The 10,150-nt window shown below is 46.3% G+C and overlaps 1 long non-coding RNA gene across 1 annotated transcript; it reads left to right on the forward strand.

The window, feature by feature from the left end:
* Nucleotides 1-3,752: 3,752 nt before the first annotated feature.
* Nucleotides 3,753-7,306, forward strand: LOC147978649 (uncharacterized). Its single transcript, XR_015618223.1, has 2 exons — nt 3,753-4,169; nt 7,025-7,306. It is a non-coding gene; the product is annotated as an uncharacterized LOC147978649 (long non-coding RNA).
* Nucleotides 7,307-10,150: the final 2,844 nt, after the last annotated feature.

The raw sequence follows: 10,150 nt of genomic DNA on the forward strand, positions 1-10,150 counted from the left end.
CTTCACAAGGAGTAACAGTAAGTAAAGGGAAGGGAAGATGAAACCAGTGACTCGCTGAAGACAATGATTTGTTGGACCAGTTCCAGTTGCTGTGACAACTGTACGTCTGGTTAGGGCGGCTAGGTATTTAAACCTTAGGACACACAGTCCCGAACACCCAGTCCTGAACACGCAGCTTAGGACACCCAGTCCTCACCGTATTCCCCTTGAGCTAAGGTCACACAGACCTCGCCCAATCACTCTGGTAAGTCTTCAAGGTAGACTCCCAAACCTTCACAGACTTCGTTCACCGGCAATCCACAATGTCTCTTGGATGCTCAGAACGCGACGCCTAACCGGCTGGAGGATGCACAATCCTCAAGTGTAATAAGTCTTCAGATCACACAGACAAGAAGACTTAAGTGATGCCTAATTCTCTTTGGCTCTGGATGGTTAGGGCTTTATCCTCGCAAGGAATTCTCTCTCAAAGGCTTCGAGGTGGGTTGCTCTCAAACGACAAAAGCCGTACTCTGAATCTGAGCAGCCAACCGTTTATGGTTGTAGGGGGTGGGCTATTTATAGCCACTTGGCAACCCGACCTGATTTGTCCGAAATGACCCTGGGTCACTAAGGAACTAACACGTGTTCCAACGGTCAGATTTCAAACTCACACGGCAACTTTACTTGGGCTTCAAGCAAAGCTGACTTGCCCGACTCTGGACAAGATTCGCTCTCAAAGTCTTCACTCGAAGACATAGGTTTTGTTTAAGCATCACTTCAGTCATTCTGACTGGTTCTCTTGGACCCCACTTAACAGTACGATGGTTCCTATGACTCAACACAGAAGAAAGAGAACTACGAAAGGTCTAAGTCTTTGAGCTCCATAGGCTTCATGTGGTGTCTTCTCTTGTCATAGTCTTCAATGTGAATATCTTCATATACCACCTTTGACTTCAATGTCTTCATACATTTTTAGGGGTCATCTCTGGTAGGAAAACTGAATCAATGAGGGACTTCTACCTGTGTTATCCTACAATTCTCACAAACACATTAGTCCCTCAACTAGGTTTGTCGTCAATACTCCAAAACCAACTAGGGGTGGCACTAGATGCACTTACAGAGATGCATTGGATGCTCGGCTCACTCACAAGGAAGGTGTTGTCACCCTGTGCTTATTGGAGTCAAGCTAGGATGATCAATGAACTACCATCTAACTTCAATTGGTATCTACTACATACTTCCAATGTTAACTCGGTAACAAGTATCTTCATATACTTCATGCACACATTTCTTGCATCAACCTTTTGTAGGTTGTATCATGGCATGTTATTCATTCTTTCTTGTGATACTTGTTTCCTTTCTTGAAGCATCCCAACAATGACCTCTTATTTCTAGTTGTGATGTCTTTGATGTTCGTATGGTTGGAATTCATTTATATACAATAAGACCATATCTATCCATGTGCTATTCTCTCAAGCAAATTTATTATTGGTATATTTATGACTTCCTTATGGATATCTTGTTCTTTCCTTTTTGTAACTATTTCGTGTGTATATCCTTCTTTGTGGATTGATATCATCATGATTTTCATCTACCTGGAATCTTATACCCTTGAGAGAAGTTACATCTGTAGTTGATATCCTTATTCTTTCACGTCCACCTTTCCTTGGTGGTTATGTTAAAGGATTTATCTTGAGTGCGGATCTTATATCGTTGCATCTTGATGCACTTTGTTGTGGTGAAGATATTTTTTTCTCTTGCTTGTCTTGATGAGGCTTTTGCCATTTCGATTGGTATCCCTCCTCTTGACAAAGTTATCATTTTCTTTCTTCACCATGGGTTGTCACAAGTGTTGGTTATTCATTGTGCATATTGAGTGTGCTTGTGAACCCATTTTCTTGGTGTGTGTGGGAAGGACATGTCATGCACCTTGTATCTCCACTATTCAAGACTATGTTGATGCTTAATGCTCACCCTTACATTAGTATTCTCAAGTGCTTTGTCATGACTCACACACATCATTCTGGTTGACCCTACTCTTAAGTTTCCTCTTTTATATGTTGCTCAACCATTTGTTTGTTGCAAGTTCTAGGCTTTGTTTCCTACATGTCCACTTGCACTTGTTGTGAGTTTCTATTGATTTTCGGGGAGTGATGATCCTATTTTTGTGCACTTGGTATCCTAACGCAAATATTCTAAGGAGTGCACAAATAATGGGGAGCTTCACTAGTGTCTTTAGAACACTCTGTTGCTCTCTTGCGCTTGTCGTGAGGTTCTATTGATCTTGGGGGAGTGATGATCCTGTTTTGTGCTCATTGTATTCAATTACAAAACTAAATTATGCACAAATCATGGGGAGCTTCTCTAGTTTCTCTAGAACACTCGTTTGCTCATATCATAATATCTTATATACATGTGGCTCGTAGGATCTTTGGTCTAGTTGGTTCAATTGGTATCTTTTGATAGCTTGCTTCAATTGGTATCTTTTGATTGTTTGATTGCTTGTTTCTATCTTTGTTATGTCTTTGTGGCATATCATTCTTTTGCAATCTTTGGGCCTCAATATAGTTTATCTTCCTCCAAGTATTTACCGTTGGATATGTGTATTGCATTCCACTCTCTTGTGGAGAAATACACAATTTATGGAGAAAAATAATTTATATTGGCCTTCTAAGCTTTTCTCCCATTTTGGCAAATCGATGCCAATGGGGGAGAAGTTTCAGATAATTTTGTGGAGAAGTTTAGAGAGTCATCTTTTCTTGCTTTGGTTGTGTTCCTAAGCGTTTGCACCTCATATGCATGCATTATTGGTTGTTGCATTGCATGGTGATGCAAAATTCCTTGTATAAACTCTCTTGAAAGTGATTGTTATCAATTACCAAAATGGGGGAGATTGAAAGAACATGCGCGCCCTATGTTTGGTTTTGGTAATTGATGACAACATCTATGGACTAATGGTTTCCTTGAGTTATATTTGAAGGTTTTGTCCATAGGCTTTTCTTGGAGTACATGTGTTGGTTTCATGGAGAGTTTGTGTCGACCAAGGTGCTATTCAAGGAGTTACCTAAAGATTGGTCTTGTGAGAGGTTGATCAAGACTAAGTCAAAGAGTGAATCAAGTTGATCGACACACAAAGCGTAGAAGATGTACCGAGAGGGATCAAGTGGTCCCATGTGTAACACCCCCAGTGTCATGCTATAGTAATCCCCTGTTGATGGTGCCATGTCATCACACTACTGTTGCTAACTCTCACTTGATCCAAATCACTATTCTTGTTCAAACTCAAATTCAAAGTCAAAAATTCAAATTTGCCAAACATGAAAACTAAAATTTTCAAAGTGTGGAAAAATAATCGCTGAGTAATTGTCATGTTGGAACCAACCTCTTCTGAATTCCCAAATTCCCATGGGAATTAATTCAGTGCTCCAGCAGCATTTAAATTGGCCTTTTCAATTTCTAAAATTATTTAGGCAACTCCTTTTGCCCCCAAACTTTTGTTCCATCTCTAGGTATTGTGTTAGTTTTATGTGCCAAGTTTTTTTGAAAACAAAACTCAATTTGGTACTGAAAGAAAAATGCAAAACAGAGCAAATAAAAGAAACAAAAAGGGAAAAAGAAAAGGAAAAATGCAGGGGAGAGAGAGAAAGCCCCTGCCCCACTGGGCCAAACAGCCCAGCTTGCTGTCGGCCCACGCCAGCCAGCCCAACTCCCCCCATCCTAGGCGGCCCACCTCCCCCGGTCGCTCTCTTCCTCCCCTGTTCAACCGAGCGGGGGCATGGCCGAGCGCGCCCCACCGGACCGGCTCACCGGCGTCGTCGGCGAGGGGATAAGGTCCCCCGATGCCTCGTGCTTCCCCGTCTCCCCTCCCCACTTGCCTCCTCACCTCCCAGATCCACCCGCTCCCCCCCCCCCCCCCCCCCCCCCACTCTGTCTCGCTCTCTCCCTCTCCTCCGAGCGCCATCGCCGCCGCGTCTTCGTCATCTCTGCAGCCACCGTGCCTTAGACGCGTCATGGCCGTGCTCGTCGGCATAGCCGTGGACTCCCGCATCTTCTGGACCCGCTGGAAGGAGTCGAGGAGCTCTGCATCGCCGACCACGTCGTCGTCTTCCTCGGGTCGCCGGCGATCCCCTTCTTCCTCGACGACGTTCTGCTGCTCCTAAGGGTTCACGGGGCCACCGTGTGCCCGCTAGGTGAGCCTCCGTGTCGCTCCCTTCCCTCTCTCTCACGCTCTAATGCGTTCCGTCGCCGTCCCCGCGGAGGTGAACTCCGCCGCACGCCATGGCCGCCGCCCGCGCGTCGTGCGCGCTCCCGAGCCCCGGCGCAAGTCACTGGCGTGCTCCAGGACGCGCGCAGCGCCCAGTCGCAGCCCCAGCCGCACCCCTAGGCCGCTCCTGCCGCGTTTCGATCGAGGCCCGAACACCACCGCCGCCACGGCTTGTGGACGGCGATGATTCCGGTCGAGTCCGACCCTGCCACCACCACAGTTCGACTCGTCGTCGTCTGCTCGTTCGAACGGGCCCGGCCGCGCTCGAAACGGCCGTCTGTAGGCGAAATCCGACCACCTCCCGAGGCCTCCGCCGCGTTCTGGCGTCGCCGCCGGCGAGTCGCCGGCCCCGCTGAGCTGGCGCCCCGTGGGACCCACCCATGGTCGCTGACGAGTGGGCCCTGTGCCCTTTTGACCGCGTTGACCAAAGTCAACGCGGGGCACTGTTCATCCCTCTCGCTGACGTGTGGGTCCCCCAGTAGTTAGGCTAATTAATCACGTTTCAAATTAAAATCTAATTAGTTAAACTCTAATCAGACACTGACACTGGGCCCACACCTCTAATTATCTCTGCTAGATTAGTTTTATTCCACTACTAAAATAACAGAGGCTGACATGTGGGTCCCGCTGGACCCACATGTCAGGTTTGACCTGGTCAGCTGTCTGGTGACCTGCTGATGTCACTGTGACATCATGCTGGCGTCATATATCTTTTTCTGTAAATAAAATAATTCCAGAAAATAAGAAAATCTGTAGAAATTCATAGTAATTAAACCGTAGCTCGGATGAAAATGTTTTCTATATGAAAGTTGCTCAGAAAAACCCAACGAATCCGAATACGCGGTCCGTTCATCTGTCACATGCCCCTAGCATGCTGAACATGGAACTTTCCCCCTCTTTTCCTCTGTCCGGAATCCGCCTAACGCCGGGAATTCATCCTCGGATGTTTATCCCCCCGTCTTCAACGTGTAGTACTACGTTAGGGCAACCCTAGCTCTGCCCGTCGTCATGTTATGCCTTGTGATGCATTGATTGCTTTGTATTTACTGTTTCTTCCCCCTCTTCTCTCCGGTAGACCCCGAAACCGATGATGCCGTTGTGATCGACTACGTCACCGACGACCTCTTCTTCTTGTCTGAGCAACCAGGCAAGAACCCCCCCCCTTAAGCATTCCGATATCGCCCATTTCTTTCCCTCTCATGCTTGCATTAGAACTGCTACTGCTTTCTGTATGATCCTACTCTGATGCATAGCCTGTTGTTGTTACCTGCTTTCATACCTTACCTGCTTCTCCTAAACTGCTTAGTATAGGATGGTTAGTGATCCATCAGTGACCCCACCTTGTCCCAGTTGCACCGCTTTATGTTCGATGACTCGATCAACGTGATCGACGTCTAGGTCCCGACACCGCACATCACCCCCCTAGTTGTACGACTCTGCAGAGTTACCATCGAGTGCCGAGGGTGGAACCTCTTACATCACTCCTGATGAGATCTCCGTACTGTAGCTTTACGGTCGAGGTCATCGAGGGTGATTTCCTCCTTAACCACTTCCGTTACGGCTCTGTCGTGCAACCCATCAAACGTGAACCTCGAGGGTGGTTCCTCTTACGTTCCCCTTGATGAAAACATCGAGTGGAATTCACCGGGGGTGATTCCTCGGGTTTTCCCCTTGGTGTCCGACACACAGTTACTATGGTTACTATGACTTTGCACTGAACCATGTTACTAAAGACGGGTCGACCCTGAGTGGTACCTGCGCGAGCTTAATTGCGAGTGATGTGGAGTCAGGTTGACCTGGAAGGTGCCCGCGAGATACTTACGAGGCGTGACCGGGCATTCTTAGCCCTTGCTGCAAGTACTTGAGACGGGGCGACGGGGTCACATCGATCGTGAGTCTCTGCTCGTTACCGCGTGCTCCTAATCCACTACGGTTTGGATATTTGATCCGAGGGGCCTCTGGCCTGATAGCACTAACCATCACGTGGGCATAGTATGGGCGTTCTGCGTCATATACATCAGCCGAAGCTTAATAGACGTCAGCGACTGAGCGGCGCGTGCCGGGTTGGACTGTGTAAGCTCCTACCTTGTTGAAGGAGGTAGCTAGGTCTGCTCACCGGCCGCGTACGCAACATGCAGGAGTTCCTGGGGAGATGGCCCATGACCCCTGGGGGCATAGGTTTAGACCAGCGTGCTGGCCTCTCTATTAAGCCTAGGTCGGGTTGCGGTGTATTGTTCGGCCGAGGCCGGGCATGACCCAGAAAAGTGTGTCCGGTCGAAGCTAATCGAGCGTGGTGGGTAAGTTGGTGCACCCCTGCAGGGAAGAAACCATCTATCGATAGCCTGTCCTACGGTAACGGACACTTGGAGTTGTATCCCGATCGATACAACTAGAACTGGATACTTTTGATGAGAAATGGATTGTGATGAGACTTGGATATGAGATGATAACAGGATAGTATGGCTCTGGGATTGCTTTCTCGTAGGGAGTCGAGAAAGGATCTCTGGCCGAGGTTGATAACACTTCTACTACTTTACTTTATGCTACTCTACGCCCTCCTGTTGCTGCAAGATGGTGGTTTCCAGAAGATGCTAGTCTTCGATAGGCTAGGATTTCCCCTTCCCTTCTGGCATTCTGTAGTTTAGTCCACAGATACAACCCATTCCTTTGATACAGATGCATACTTAGTTTAGATCTGATGTAAGTCTTGTGAGTACTTTGGATGAGTACTCACGGTTGCTTTGCTACTTGTTTTCCCCCATACCCGATTGTTGCGACCAGATGACAGATCCCAGGAGCCTGGCGACGCCACTGATGACTACTACTACCCAGAGGATGCCTACTACTACATGAAGACCGCAGACGACTAGGAGTAGTTAGGAGGCTCCCGGGCAGGAGGCCTTGCCTTTTCGATCGTTGTTGCTTTTGTGCTAGCCTTCTTAAGGCAAACTGGTTTAACTCATGTCTGTACTTAGATATTGTTGCTTCCACTGACTCTTGTGTATTCGAGCCCTCGAGGCCCCTGGCTTGTAATATAGAGCTTGTATTATTTTAATTTGTGTCTAGAGTTGAGTTGTGATATCTTCCCGTGAGTCCTTGACCTTGATCGTACACATTTGCGTGTATGATTAGTGTACGGTCAAATCGAGGGTGTCACACCATGGTATGGTAAGCATTGTCAATTACGCTTTGTGTACTAACCCATGGTCTTCGTGAGAGTTCTTTGTGGAGTTAGGTTGCCATGTACAAGTTCAAGTGATGCATCATGAAGAGATCAAGTGCTTGAAGCTTGCCGTCCATTGTGGTGACAATGGACTTGTGAAGATGTGCCGAAGAGTGGCTCACCCATAGTGGAGTATCGGGGAGCAATCTACTAGTCTTCACCAAGCCAACGCAATCAAGAAAGGTGGTCCAACTTGAGCAAGTCAAGATCGTCTACATCTAGCTCAAGTGGACTTTGTGCAGGGCAAAGGTTTGCCCTTGATAGGTTTTCTATTTTACCGGTCTCATGGTGGTAGTTGAGAGACCGGGTTATAGGATCGATTAACGTACTATCAAGGGGGCCTCTTGATGAGTAGCTTGATCGTATCCTTCGTGGAGAGCTCAAACAATTTCATCCTTGCATCATCTTTCTTGGTTCTTGTTTGGTTCTCTTTGTGAGTCTTACAGCTTATGGTCATCTTGATGACAAGCTCGAGTTCATCGAAAACAGAGTTCTCATGCTTCTTCTATTGCATTTTCGGTGTTGGAGGTTTTACCTATCTTATTCAAGGAAGGGTTCTCACCATTTTCTCTTGGGCCTTTTCTAATTTCCTTCTTATTGTTATTTCTATCAGGATTGTGTTATCTCTTGTCGCTAGCTTTCCAACAAACTTGGTTTCATTGAATTCGGAATCTGTTTGCACAAGTTGTGTCAGTTTTGGTATCCTTAAAAAGGCTGCAGCGGTACTACCGCCCATGGGAGCGGTACTACCGCTTGGAGGGGATGTAACTTTTTACTACCGCTCTTGGGAGCGGTACTACCGCTTGGAGCGGTACTATCGAGGCTACTTCCATGGCTACTTCCGTCCGGACCAAAATCTCGTCATAAGTCCAGCGGTGGTAGGCACGGATGTATTTTTTTAGTACCGCTCGCAAGCAGTAGTACCGCTACGTGCTACCTCTTGAGCATTGCTTTGGTTTTCCCTTGAAGAGGAAAGGGTGATGCAGCAAAGTAGTGTAAGTATTTCCCTCAGTTTTTGAGAACCAAGGTATCAATCCAGTAGAAGGCCACGCACGAGTCCCTTGCACCTACACAAACAAATAAATCCTCGCAACCAACGCGATAAGGGGTTGTCAATCCCTACACGGTCACTTACGAGAGTGAGATCTGATATAGATGATAATATAATATTTTTGGTATTTTTTATGATAAAGATGCAAAGTAAAATAAAAGGCAATAAAAATAACTAAGTGTTGGAAGATTAATATGATGGAAAATAGACCCAGGGGCCATAGGTTTCACTAGTGGCTTCTCTCAAGAGCATAAGTATTTACGGTGGGTGAACAAATTACTGTTGAGCAATTGACAGAATTGAGCATAGTTATGAGAATATCTAGGTATGATCATGTATATAGGCATCACGTCCGAGACAAGTAGACCGACTCCTGCCTGCATCTACTACTATTACTCCACACATCGACCGCTATCCAGCATGCATCTAGAGTATTAAGTTCATAAGAACAGAGTAACGCTTTAAGCAAGATGACATGATGTAGAGGGATAAATTCATGCAATATGATATAAACCCCGTCTTGTTATCCTCGATGGCAACAATACAATATGTGCCTTGCTGCCCCTGCTGTCACTGGGAAAGGACACCGCAAGATTGAACCCAAACCTAAGCACTTCTCCCATTGCAAGAAAGATCAATATAGTAGGCCAAACCAAACTGATAATTCGAAGAGACTTGCAAAGATAACCAATCATACATAAAAGAATTTAGAGAAGATTCAAATATTGTTCATAGATAAACTTGATCATAAACCCACAATTCATCGGTCTCAATAGACACACCACGAAAGAAGATTACATCGAATAGATCTCCACAAGAGAGGGGGAGAACATTGTATTGAGACCCAAAAAGAGAGAAGAAGCCATCTAGCTAATAATTATGGACCCGTAGGTCTGAGGTAAACTACTCACACTTCATCGGAGGGCCTATGGTGTTGATGTAGAAGCCCTCCGTGATCGATGCCCCCTCCGGCGGAGCTCCGGAAAAGGCCCCAAGATGGGATCTCGTGGATACAGAAAGTTACAGTGGTGGAATTAGGGTTTTGGCTCCGTGTCTGGTAGTTTGGGGGTACGTAGGTATATATAGGAGGAAGGAGTACACCGGTGGAGCAACAGGGGGCCCACGAGGGTGGAGGGCGCGCCCAGTGGGGTAGGCGCGCCCCCCTACCTCGTGGCCTCCTGGTTGATGTCTTGATGTAGGGTCCAAGTCCTCTGGATCATGTTCGTTCCGAAAATCACGTTCCCGAAGGTTTCATTCCGTTTGGACTCCGTTTGATATTCTTTTTCTGCAGCACTCTGAAATAGGCAAAAAACAACAATTCCGGGTTGGGCCTCCGGTTAATAGGTCAGTCCCAAAAATAATATAAAAGTATATAATAAAGCCCAATAATGTCCAAAACAGAATATAATATAGCATGGAACAATCAAAAATTATAGATACGTTGGAGACGTATCAAGCATCCCCAAGCTTAATTCCTGCTCGTCCTCGAGTAGGTAAATGATAAAAATAGAATTTTTGATGCGGAGTGCTACTTGGCACAATTTTAATGTAATTCTTCTTAATTGTGGTATGAATATTCAGATCCGAAAGATTCAAAATAAAAGTTCAATATTGACATAAAAATAATAATACT

The sequence above is a fragment of the Triticum urartu genome, chromosome 3A, assembly GCF_056163025.1.
Source record: "Triticum urartu cultivar PI428250 chromosome 3A, HENAU_Tu73, whole genome shotgun sequence".
NCBI classification, from domain to species: Eukaryota; Viridiplantae; Streptophyta; class Magnoliopsida; order Poales; family Poaceae; genus Triticum; species Triticum urartu.